Here is a 13,175-nt window from a genome sequence, read left to right on the forward strand (position 1 = left end):
TTTCACATACACATCCACATCCATTCTTCACATACACATCTACATCCATTTTCATCACATTCTTTCACATACATCCACATCCATTCTTTCACATACACATCCACATCCATTCTTCACATACACATCCACATCCATTTTCATCACATTCTTTCACATACACATCGACATCCTTCCCATCTCATCCTTTCACATATCCTCTCATCTCATTCTCATCTCATCATTCACATCCACATCCATTTACTTCACATCTCATCCATATTTATTTTCATTACACCACATCCTATCACATCCGATTTACATCTTATCACATCCTATTTACATCTTATCACATCTCATTTACATCTTATCACATCCATTTACATCTTATCACATCCATTCACATCTTATCGCATTCCCTTTACATCTTATCATATCCATTCACATCCTATCGCATCCCGTTTACATCTTATCACATGCCTTCCCGTTTACATCTTATCACATCCTATCACATCCTGTTTACATCTTATCACATGCCTTCCACATCCTATTTCCACTTAGTAGCTTTTTCTACTTTGATAATAACCGATAATGAAGCTTTTTCTAAATTTCTGCCAATTGCTTGGCCTAAATAAAGGTTCTTTTTCTCGATGACTATTTCCATATTCTTTCACAATTCCTCAAATGAATTATATTCGATACTCCTCATTTGAATAAAAGAATTCATGGGATTTACAAAAATCAATTCTACCCATATTTTCGCTTTTGATAAATAATTCTAAAAATTTTTCTTTTCTCATTTAATTTCTTGGATCTCAATTATCATGGGAATTCCTCTTTTTGCATTGCATTCAATGTCATGGAAATTCCTCTTTTATCATCAAATAATTCTCATAAAATAAATTCATAAAATATCCACTAATTCAATATGCTAGGAATTTCACTTTTTCCATTTAAATGATTGAATTCCAATGTCATAGGAATTCCTCTTTTATCATTTAAATATTTCTCATAGATAAAATAAATTTATCTAAAATTCATCTTTGAATTTAAATAAAATATCCATTAATTCCAATATGCTAGGAATTTCTCTTTTCCCATCTAGATGACTCAATTCCAAATGTAATAGGAATTCCTCTTTTATCATTTAAATATTTCTCATAGATAAAATAAAATTTATCTTTGAATTTAAATAAAATATCCATAAAATCCAATATGCTAGGAATTTCTCTTTTCCCATCTATATGATTGAATTCCAATTATGGTGGGAGTTCCTCTTTCCTCATTTAAATTTATCTATGCAAAAAGAATTAAATTTTCTCTTAAAAATTAAATAAAAATCTCCATCAATTTTATTATACTAGAAATTCCACTTTCCTCATTTAAATGATTGGATTCCGATTATGGTGGGAATTCCTTTTTCCTTATTTAATTATCTATGCAAAAAGATAGGTTTAACTAAAATTCTTCTTTTTAAATAAAATATCCATTATTTTAGTATTCCAAATTTTTCTCTTTCGTCATTGGAATACATGGATTTCTATTGTCATGGGAATTTCTCTTTTTATCAAAAAAATGAATTACTAGAAATTTCTCTTTTTCCTAATTAACTATTTATGCATAAACATTAAAATCAATTTTTTCATGGTTATGATGAGAATTATTCAATCAACCTAGGATGATTAATCCTAGAATATGGTAGAAAGTCCTCTTTTCATATTATGCATGAAATTGATTTATGTGTTAATTTTTTAAAACTTTTGCCATAGCTCTGCTGCTATTATTGATAATTTTCAACAATTTTGAAAGCATAAAGTTTTAGTAATACAATATGATAGAATAACTATCATTTGGAACAATATCCAATTATGGACTTGATTCCTAAGTTTTTCATAATTTAAATAGCATAAAAGCATTAAAAAGCCACTTCTTGGGCCTCTAATTTGACAAGCATAGAGATTACTTTTAGATTTGAGAATTGCTTTATGAGAAGCATCATTTGAATATAGAATTGGTCATAGGAATGATCATTATTTGGGGGAGAGAGAGATATGATTAAAAAATATTTTAATTTAAGCATAAATAAAAACTTTATGTGTTTAATTACTAAAATTTATTAGAGAGCATAAATTGCATTAAAGAGCCATTCAATTGAATACTTCTCAAGCTTGAGAGGGGTTGAGAGGTGAGAAACATTTAGAGATTAAGAAAAAGACCATAAAGTCGCACTTTACCTCTTATTTTGCTTGATTCTTTAGTATAAGGAGAGGCCCTTGAACAATACATTGGTTTAGTATGTTGGATGAAGACTCCCAAGAAGGTTGAAGAGAGAGAGAAGCTCCAATCTCTCCAAATTGTAGAGGATTTTTAAGGGATAATAATAATATTATTATTTTAGTGTAACAGTGGCATGGTATAGTTCACATATTTTTTTATAAAGGACTAAGGATATATTTATAGGTGAGGGAGGCCTCTAGCCAAGTCCAACTAGATTCTAGAATTTTTCAGGTTTAGTTTGGCTGAATTTGGACAAGATTTGGACTTAGTTTGGCTTCCTTTTGATCCTGGAGAGAGGAGAGATAAAAATATCACAATATTTTTGAGTTAAAAACTCCACCACATGTGTCAAATAGGCGCCTCCTTGAAATGCCCCCTTCTCCTTACCAAGGTGTCAAAAATGTATCATTATACCCAAAATATCTCATTTTTAAAGTAACAAACCTTGTACTCAGTCAACTCTTCATCTTATGTGGGCATTTACTCATTTTTGGACCTTAATTGGACCATAATTCAAAATTTTTTGAAAATCTAGACCCTTAGGTAAAGGTCCTTTATTTATATTTTCAATTAATTTCAATTGCATATTGGAAAGTCCTTTTTGAATTTCTGTTTCAGGGAAACCATTTTAGACACTAGGAGGATTTTTATATCCAAAAATATCTCAATTTTGGATTACCTCCCTCTAGAAATTTTATCTCTCCAGGCTAAAACAGGGTAAAATAGGATCTTTCTTTTATTTCAGAGAGGGGAATAATTATAAGATTAGAAGGGAAGGTTCTTACTCCTTTAGACCTTAAAAGTTGGAGGGAGGAATCTTACATCCTACCCCACTTAAAAAACGCAAGACAGAGCTGGAGGTCAAACTGTTTGCCTTAAGATCCAACTGATTCTGGGGTTTCTTATAGTCTGGTCAACCGAACAGAATCCTGGGATAAAAATCCCTTCAAATAGAACTCATTTTATCAAATAACAATTCATTCAGATTATGTCATTCATATCCTTAACACAATAATGGTTCATTAGACCGAAAATTCCATCTGAACATTCCTCCATGGGAATTTCAGTTATGCAGGTTTTTAATTTGTCATCCCTTAACTTGATCTAGTGGGTCAAGTGTTAACAGTAGCAATCTATCAGCACAATCCCTAAACCCAGTTTCATAAAATAGTCCACAATGCAAAGTAGACCTCACATACCTCAGTATGCATCTCAATGCATCCAAATGCGGCTTCCGTGGAACCTGCATAAATTGACTCACCAACCCAACAGCATAGCTCAAATCTGGCCTGGTGATTATCATGTAGATCAAGCTTCCTACTATGCGCCTATACATAGTAGGATCCTCCGAAATCTCTCCTAAATCTGCTCAACTTGCCATTCTGATCCAATGGCACTGAGATAGACTTACAGCCTGTCATACCATACTTGGACAACATGTCCTAGCCATACTATCTCTGCAGTAATCCAATACCATGTGGTGACCTAATCACCTCAATGCCCAAGAAATATCTGAGCTCCCCCAGATCCTTCATCTCAAACTTCTATCTAAGTAAGATCTTTACATCAAAGATCTCTACATCATGGTCCCCCGTAATGATCAAGTCATCTACATAGATGACAACAAGCACAACCCCTCTATCACTGTGTCTTACATACAGCGAGAAATCTGCATTGGCTACATGAAAGCCAATAGTGACAAGATATTCAAAAATCTTGTCAGACCATGCTCTTGGTGCTTGTTTTAAGCCATACAAGGCTTTCTTCAACCTACAAACATGCTCGGGGTGACTCACATCCTCATAACCAGGTGGCTGCAATATATACACCTCTTCCTAGAAATCCCCATGCAAGAATGCATTCTTTACATCCATCTGATGTAAAGACCATTGCTTTGATGCAGCCACTGCTATCACAACTCTCACTGTTGCCATCTCGGCAACTGGGCTGAAAGTTTCCTCATAATCAATGCCATATGTCTGTGCATATCCTTTGGCTACCAATCTAGCCTTGTACCTACTTATGCTTCCATCACTGTTATGTTTTACTTTGTACACCCACTTGCATCCAATGGCTTTCTTGCCTTTAGGCAATTGCACTAAATCCCAAGTCTCATTTCTATATAGTGCATCCATCTCCTCATCCATAGCTTTCTCCCAACACACATTTCCAACAGCCTCATCACAATGTATGTGGGCTCTACAACTTGCACAACTTTTGCCATGTATGCATAGTGATGTGCGACATAACCATCATAGGTAAACCTCCTCACAGGAATCTTCATTCTCCCAGATCTTCGCAGCTTTGCATTCATGGCTTCCATAGCCTTCTTTACACCAGGTGTTCTCATAGCTGGTATCCCAAGTTCCTCATCAAGGCTCATCTCTGAGCCACTAGACTCTCCATCAACATGAGAATGCCTTGCAGAAATGTCAGGCATACTAAGGGGCTCAACCACTTTCTCTTTGCCTTTATGTGATGTACTAATCACATTTGCAGGACTGGTATTATGACGCAGCCTGCCACCACTCCATGGTCTATCAAAACTGAACCACTAGATGAGGACTCTCCTGGTCCACTCAAAGACTGTGATTGCTGACTTGCATTCTGTGCAACCACATTTCCACTCACATCAGTCCCAACAGCTTCTTTTTCAATAGCATTCTAGCTACTGCTGCTCATCTCATCAAAATTAACATCCCTGCTTACCCTCAACTCACGTGTAGCAGGGTTATAACACCTGGATCCCTTTTACTCAAGGGAATATCAAATAAACACACTTTTTCAGCTTTTGGATCCAGCTTAGTTCTCAGCTCATCTCACACATGCACATATGCAATGCATCCAAGATGAGACAAATCAGGTTTTCTACCAGTTAACCTCTCCTCTGGGAGTTACATCATGTATGGCTATAGTAGGAGTTCAGTTTATGATGTAAACTACTGTAGAAGCAGCCTCAGCCTAATAGCTATGCGGCATATTCTTCTCTTCCATCAATGCTCATGTAATCTCAGCAATGTGCCTGTTTTTTTGCTCAGCAACTCCATTTTACTGCGGAGTGTATCTGCACATGTAAACTGTCTCCAAATACCATTCTTCTTCAAAAGCTTTTCAACCACCATAACTTTGAAACTCTGAAAATGAGTGAACACCTCACCCTTCTCCTTCATGCAGTATACCCACACTTTCCTTGTGTGGTCATCAATAAATGTCACATAGTACCTGCAGCCTCCCATAGACATGGTCTTCGTAGGATCCCATATAGTGCATTTCTGCTCACATATTTGTTATGTGGAAAATTGTTTGCTTTCCAAATTGGCATGCTTCACATATTTTCTGCATACCTTCAACTTTAAACTTTGGCAGCCCTGTCACAATTCCTTTAGTCTGCATAGACTTCATTCTCTGCACATTCACATGTCCAATTCTTTTATGCCAAATGTCTGGGACCACGTAGACAGACTTCCACCTCATCATCATTATCTGCTGAAACACCAATAGATGCAAGGGATTCCACAATACCCTTTATCTTCAATGCATAATAATTCACAAACATACTCTTTTTCTCCATAGTATGAAGTTCATTCTTCAACTGTATCTTTCATGCCTTGGTATTTGTTTCATAAAGTTTTACCAAGGTGTCCCACGCCTCCTTGGGGGACTTGGCATCCTGTATGTGCCCAATCATGGTGTCCTGTATACTGATAGAGAGCCAATACATAACTTTTCTTGCTCCTTTGTTCCAATCCTTGAACTATTTCACATCTGCAGCAGTCGGATTGATCTCCAGTATCTCTAGTGCCTCTTCATGCTCACCTTCTATGTAGTCCCAATAACCCTTTCCCATCAGGAAATTTGTTAACAATAATTTGGTTTATGCCATCATTTGACATCTTGCCAACAAAATTTACCAGAAACAACACTTTGGTTTGTCCTACTGCATAAACTGTTGTATTTTCTGCAATGGTACTGTAGTACACTCAAATGTCACAACCAGTGACCTCAATGTGCACCAGTGGCAACTGTTGACCTTCTTGCAGCACACACAGTGACTGCATAGCCAATCTATCTTCCTGCAATTCTTAACACAGAGTTCTATAGAGAATCGACGATGACTTACCCGCAGTGCTCAAAATCACCTGCTTTCTGAAAAACGGAGGTCGTGACATGCCCGAAACGCATTTTCGGTCCAAAAAACGTAGTTCGATAAGACAATATAGTTGCCCTATAGCTTTACTCCCACGAAGAAATCTCCTCAATCAGAGATCCTTTGTCGGTGCCTCCCGTAGAGCACCCGACAAGGGTGTAGCTCGCCAACACAAATAGGGAAGAGTAGTTGAAGCTCTTACCCTCGTACCACTTCCTGTGATTCTCTTGCTTTGCAGCTCAGCCCTTAGCATGAAACAGGCTCTGATACCATGAAAAGATGCAGGGGAGTAGAGAGCTTGAGCTCTTGCAAGCAAACACACACTCACAAAACCCTAATAGAGAATACACAAGGTCAGAGGCTGAAAATCTTCTTCTTCTTCACTCAACACTCAACACACCATATACAAAGATAAGAGTACACACACATGAAAAGGTATTCAACACACCATATACAAAGATAAGAGTACACACATATGAAAAGGTACTCAACCAAATACATACTAGGGTTCTCTATAGTGTGAACCCAACTAAATGAGCTAGCGCTATAACTATGCCAGTCTCTAGAATGGCTGTCACACACAGCCTGTCATCCCACCGGTCGCATATCACCCATGATCTCACCAACCATACCAGTGGTGTAAGTGTGGGGCCTATCCCCCAGCAGCAGCAGGTGGGTCATCAGTGTTCACCGCCTCACTAGATGAGCTCAATATCTCAACAATCCATGATCTCACCAACCATGCCAGTGGTGTAAGTGTGGGGCCTATCCCCTAGGTGGGTCATCAGTGTCCACCGCCTCACTACCACCCTTAAATTGAAAATCATGATCACATAACATATGCAGAACGCAGAAAGAAAGCTCAGGAGAGCATGGTCAGCATGGTTGAGTGTCATACATGATCACCGGTTGTGATTGAATCTAATAATGCATATCCTAAAAAAGCAACCAAAATACAAAAACCTGAGGAGTATCGCTTCTACTTTTAAGAGGAAGACATACTCTCTATGAAAGAGTATTTAGAGGTAGATTGCATGAATTAAAGCATGACAAATTCAAGGAATTCCTTACAAAAGTAAAGCAATCCCTCAAAACCTCATTTGGAGGAGTGCTATTCTCTCATGGGGGTGAAGCCAACATGGCATCAGCTTTTGCACCTTTAAAGGCTAAACATGAGTTATACCAAGACATAAACGCTTAGAACAGGAGTGTGAGGATTCACAAATCTCCAAATAGACCTTAGTTAGAATTGTAAGAGAACCAAGTGTGCCATTGTACACATTAGGCACTCTTGAAAAAGCCAAGAAGAGGATGAAAGTGAATGGGAATATGAAACAAACATGAGGTCTAAAGCTGAAACAAAAACTGAAACATCCATGGTTCCTCTTGAGGATTCTATCATGTGATATGGTTGGAGTTTCCTCTACGGATGTTTTCTAACACTAATTGTGTAGATTTGGACACCATTTCTTCATATCTTGCATGTATGACCATTTGGTGTATCTACCCTGACTCCTTGATGTAAGATAATGGCGGTAGCTCTTGTTAACCCTAGGAGTGGGTTAACATTCATCCAAGACTATTATGAGATGCTTGACCCCCAAACATGGTCATCCAAGACTATTATGAGGTGTGACATGGTCATTACTATTCACTTTTTTGTCTCATAATTGTCCTCTAGTGGGTGCAATGTTTAGAATAATGAAGGCCTCCATGGCATGGCCTTCGATGTTAACAAGGATCCCAATCTTTTTCACATGAGATACTCAATTACTACAAGCGAGTACAGTAGGGTCCAAGGCTAGAGAATGCTCACATTCAAAGATATGTTTGAAACAACCTTCTAGAAACCCTGCAAGGCCTTCCTTATGCAATTAAGATTCTACTAGATCTTCAATTGCTTCTACCACTAGCCTTCCATTGAGGTTCACTGGAAATTTTGAGGACAAAACCATGATTAGGAGGGGCTATGTTAACTACATTAGCTAACATTGCTTCAAACGCATGACAACATCTTCAAGCCTTATTTTTTGTACATCGCAATGCACTTCATGTAAATGGTCATGGGACATCTTTGAGCTTATAGCTTGTGTAGTGCCAAAAGATAGTCAAAACTGAGCTTACGACTGTAATGTTAATGAATATTTAAACTGAGCTTACGACTTGTATAATATTAATGAATATTTAAACTAAGAAATTAGCCTGGACTAGTGTATTGAGCCAACATTATTTGGGCACTAGTGGATAGCCGTACATATAAGTCTTGGGCACCAGTGGATAGGTGTATATATAAGTCTTGTATATGAAATAATTTGACTAATGAGAAAACACAAAATCCCATTCTCACAATTAAGTTTGAGTTTTCTTACGCTTGTGATTGAAGTTTTCTTGTATGATTTCTCTTCCTTTTGTATGCATGATTAAGGATTGTGTGGGTGAGTGATGGTGTGTTGATACAAGTTCTCTTCTCCCTCTCTCCTTCTCTCCCATACTCTCACTCACCAAGGAATTTAAGTAGAGGTTGAGCTTTCCAAAGCTCTCTCTTTCTTTGCTTCCTACCCATTTGCAAAGCTCCTTTGTAGTGAAAACAAGGGAAGCAAGTTTGAGGACTCTAGCTCACCACAAGAGAGATTTCTCTACTAAGAGATGGCTAGAGGTGTTGGTGAAGCTTGAAGGTCATGGAGATCCTGAGCTTAGAAGAAAGGTAGGTATCCCCAATGGGGGGATTTTTATGGTGAGCATTTTCTAGTGAGCGCTTTTTGGGAATCGGACAAGAGGATTCCAAAAAGATACCCTCCCCTGTCCATCAAGATTGAGCTAGAGGGAGTGAAAACAAAAAAAACATGACAACATCACATCCTCTACATGGAGGGTATTGATTTAAAGTGAAAATAAAACCAAGTTCATTCACGTACAACTTCCAAATATAGAAATGTGAAAACCATCATGCCTCGCTTATCCTCTGGGATGAAGGCACAAAGTAAGAGAATGACATTCGTACCCTTTCGCACTTCCACTTCAGAGATGATTCATCAATAAAACTATGAGCTTGCCATATTGTAATTAAGCCCACCACTTTGGCCTTCACTTGAGAAATGAAAAGATGTAGGGAGGAAGAGAGCTTGAGCTCTTGCACAAGAACACACACACTCACACGAACCCTAGAAGAGAACACACAAGATGAGAGGCTAAAAATTGTTCTTCTTCTTCTTCTCAACAAAAAGGTTCTCCCAAAAGACAAGGGGAATACAACATAAGTACTAAAGTACTATGTACATGTAGTCCATAATGTAAACACACTAAGTGAGCGAGATGGCAAGATATGTATGCCATAACTCAGTGGTAGACTAGTAGCTGGTGTAATCCAACTATAGAATCATTGGCAAAGATCTATCATGTCAGCATCCTACCAAATACGCTAGTGAATGTAAGTGGCAAAAATGGTCACCCAGGCATATCATAAGTGTCAGCTTGTGTTGAGCTTGACATCTCAACACTCCCCCTCAAGCTCAACTCCATCTGTAGGGCTCCAAGAATAGTCCAAAATCTATGAAGCTTTGTTCCCAATGCTTTTGTGAAAATGCCAACTACCTTCTCCTATATGCTAACATACATCAGGTCAATGTCTCCTACTAAGATCCTCTCTATGATGAGTGAAGTGATACTGAAACTCTATGTGTTTGGTCTGTGCATGAAAAATCAGGTTCCTTGCAACTATATTCTACTAAGGTTGTCACAATAGATGACAACCTGTCTGTAAACTTGTAGTCCCAAATCATTAAGTAGCTTGCGCAACCAAGCTACCTCATATGCTACCATTGCAACACCTCTATACTTTGCCTCCATACTCGATAAGGAAACTGATGGTGGCTGCTTCTTGTTGCTCCATGTCACAACAAAACTCCCAAAGGAAAACATAATCCACTAGTAGATCTCCATTGGTATAGTCTGCCTCTATGCTCGATAAGGCAACTGTTAGTGGCTACTCCTTGCTGCTCCATGTCACAACACCACTCCCAAAGGAAAACATAAATCCACTACTGGTAGATCTCCTATTTGTGATACTACTAGCCAATCTGCATTAGTGTATCCAAACACCTGCAACTCTGTACCAAAATAGTCTATTGTAGACTTTACATAGCACAATGTGTGCCTCACACCGTCAAAATGTGGCTTTCGAGGAAGCTAAATAAATTGACTCTATAATCCAACTGTATAATTCAAATCTGGCTTGGTGATCATCATGTAAATCAAGCTACCCACTGTCTTCTTGTACATAGTGGGGTTCTCCAAAATCTCACCTGCAACTACACTCAACTTTCCATTTAAATCTAATGGCATAGAAATTGGCTTACAACTAGCCATACCATATTTAGATAGCATGTCCAATGCATATTGCCTCTGTGCATATGCCCTTGACTGTCCTAATAACCTCAATGCTAAGGAAGTACCTCAGCTCACCCAAATCCTTTGTGTCAAAATTTTGCTTGAGGAGACATTTTACACTCTCAACTTTCTCTCCACTATCACCCCCCAACAATCAAGTCATCCACATAGATTGTGATGAATGACCACAAGGCCCTTATCACTCTTCTGCGCATAGAGTGAATGATTAGCATCCGCCACATGAAAACCAATGGTGAGAAGATATTGTGCTATCTTATCATGCCATGCTCTTGGTGCCTATTTCAAGTCACATAAAGCTTTATGTAACTTGCATACAAAATTAGGGTGACCCACATCTTCATAACCTGGTGGTTGATCCATATACACTTCTTGCAAATCACCATGTAAGAACTCATTCTTAACATCCACTTGTGATACAACACATTATTTTGATGTAGCCACCTCAAGGGAGTGGTTATAGAGTGAGCTCAAACAAGGGAGAAAGGGGCGGGGTCCTATAATCTATGTTTTCTACTAGAATTGAAGAGAGAGAGAGAGAGAGAGAGAGAGAGAGAGAGAGAGAGAGAGAGAGAGAGAGAGAGGGAGGTAGGGAGAGGGAGAAGTGGAGGGGGAGGGAGGGAATCCGTTATGAACGTAACAAAAGAATGCAATCATGACATAAAGGAATACATAAGAAGAGAATTATGATATACTTAAGTGTGAACTTCAATGAAGCTTTAGAGAAACAATCTTATTTACAAGTTAACAATAAATGAATTCTCATTTCTCTTTTTCTCAAAAAGTTCAAAAGCCAAATCAATCACTAAGGCATCCTAAAGACTGTCCAAAATAGACCAAGAAATTGGGAAGTACAATCTTCTTTCCAAGCAATTGAACTCCTAAAGGTAGGCAAAAAAAAGAGTAACTAAGCTGTGAAGTAATAACATAGAAGGCTCTCTATGAGGACAACAATTCTAAATATAATGGACATAAAGGATGGGAATCCATTTAGGATCATACAAGAAAAAGGGAACTCGGTGCACTGCAACACATAATGGTATCAAAGCTACAAGGGCAACATCCATACAAGTGAATTTTTTTTCCATACACAATGCTAAAAACTAGGATACATCAAGGAAAATATATACCTCTGCCCCATATGTACGTAGAAGGTGCTCATAGATTACTTCATCATTCTCTATAAAGATCACATGTCGATCCATGTATGTAGCAGCTAGCCCTAGTGTGCCGATCTCAGCAAACATATCAATGATGGTATCACCAGTACGGGTGAAGAGGGACACAATGTACTTGCAAAGCTTTTGACCTCTTTAATAGCCCCCCCTCCATGGATGATCTTTTCTTTTAACCCAATCCTTGTATGGCATACTACACACACAACAATCAACATACACACGTTACTAGTGAGATGAATGTTTAATGTTCATATTATTTATGAGATTACCAATACACTCATTTGTCTCATGAATGAGATCAAGCTTAATGTCAAACTCATCCCCGAGTTCCATTTGTCTCACTTGATTAGAATGAAGCTCAAGGTCTCTGTTAGGAGTAGAAGAAATAGTGAGCAAAGGAGAGACATCACATACATTAATTACCGTTTGTCCTTTCTTCCATCCAATGGTAGGTGTGCACTTGACCACCTACCAAGGAAGAACAAAAATCCCTTCTACCTGGCACAAGACTCAACCTTATGTGCGTCTTTCATTGTGTACAAGCACACAAAGAATCTAATATTAGACATAAAAAAGTTTGCTAAATTGAATGCTACTGCATACAAGTCCACATTAACCTGATTCCACTTTAGCACCTTTATTTGAAACATGCTATTGAAGTTGAATGGTAGTAAAGAATTACATAAATTGATGAATGCTATTGAAGTTAATTGATGAATGAAAGTAAAGAATTACATAAATTTCCATTTATGCTTAATTCTAATGGTTTTTATGTAATTTCTCTCTCACTCAAGGAATGGTCATACTCATGACCTATTCTCAATCCAAATGAAGCTTTTCATAAAGCTTTTCCTTAATCCAAGATTAATTTATGCTTGAGACCAAATTAATGGCTTTCCCCTATGCTTTTAGTTTATGTATTTTATAAATATTGATGATTCAATCCATTATGGGTTAATGATCCAATTAGGGATCATTCTAATCATTCCCTATGGATGTATGAATGAGGATGTGAAAATGGATGTATGCATGTAGATGTGGATGTATGGATGTGAATGTGGATGTGGATGTGAAAATGGATGTATGCATGTAGATGTGGATGTATGTATGTGGATGTGGATGTATGAATGAGGATGTGAAAATGGATGTATGCATGTAGATGTGGATGTATGGATGTGGATGTGGATGTGGAT

Source organism: Cibotium barometz, chromosome 19, assembly GCF_041138505.1.
Source record: "Cibotium barometz isolate CiBa-2024 chromosome 19, ASM4113850v1, whole genome shotgun sequence".
Classification (NCBI taxonomy): Eukaryota; Viridiplantae; Streptophyta; class Polypodiopsida; order Cyatheales; family Cibotiaceae; genus Cibotium; species Cibotium barometz.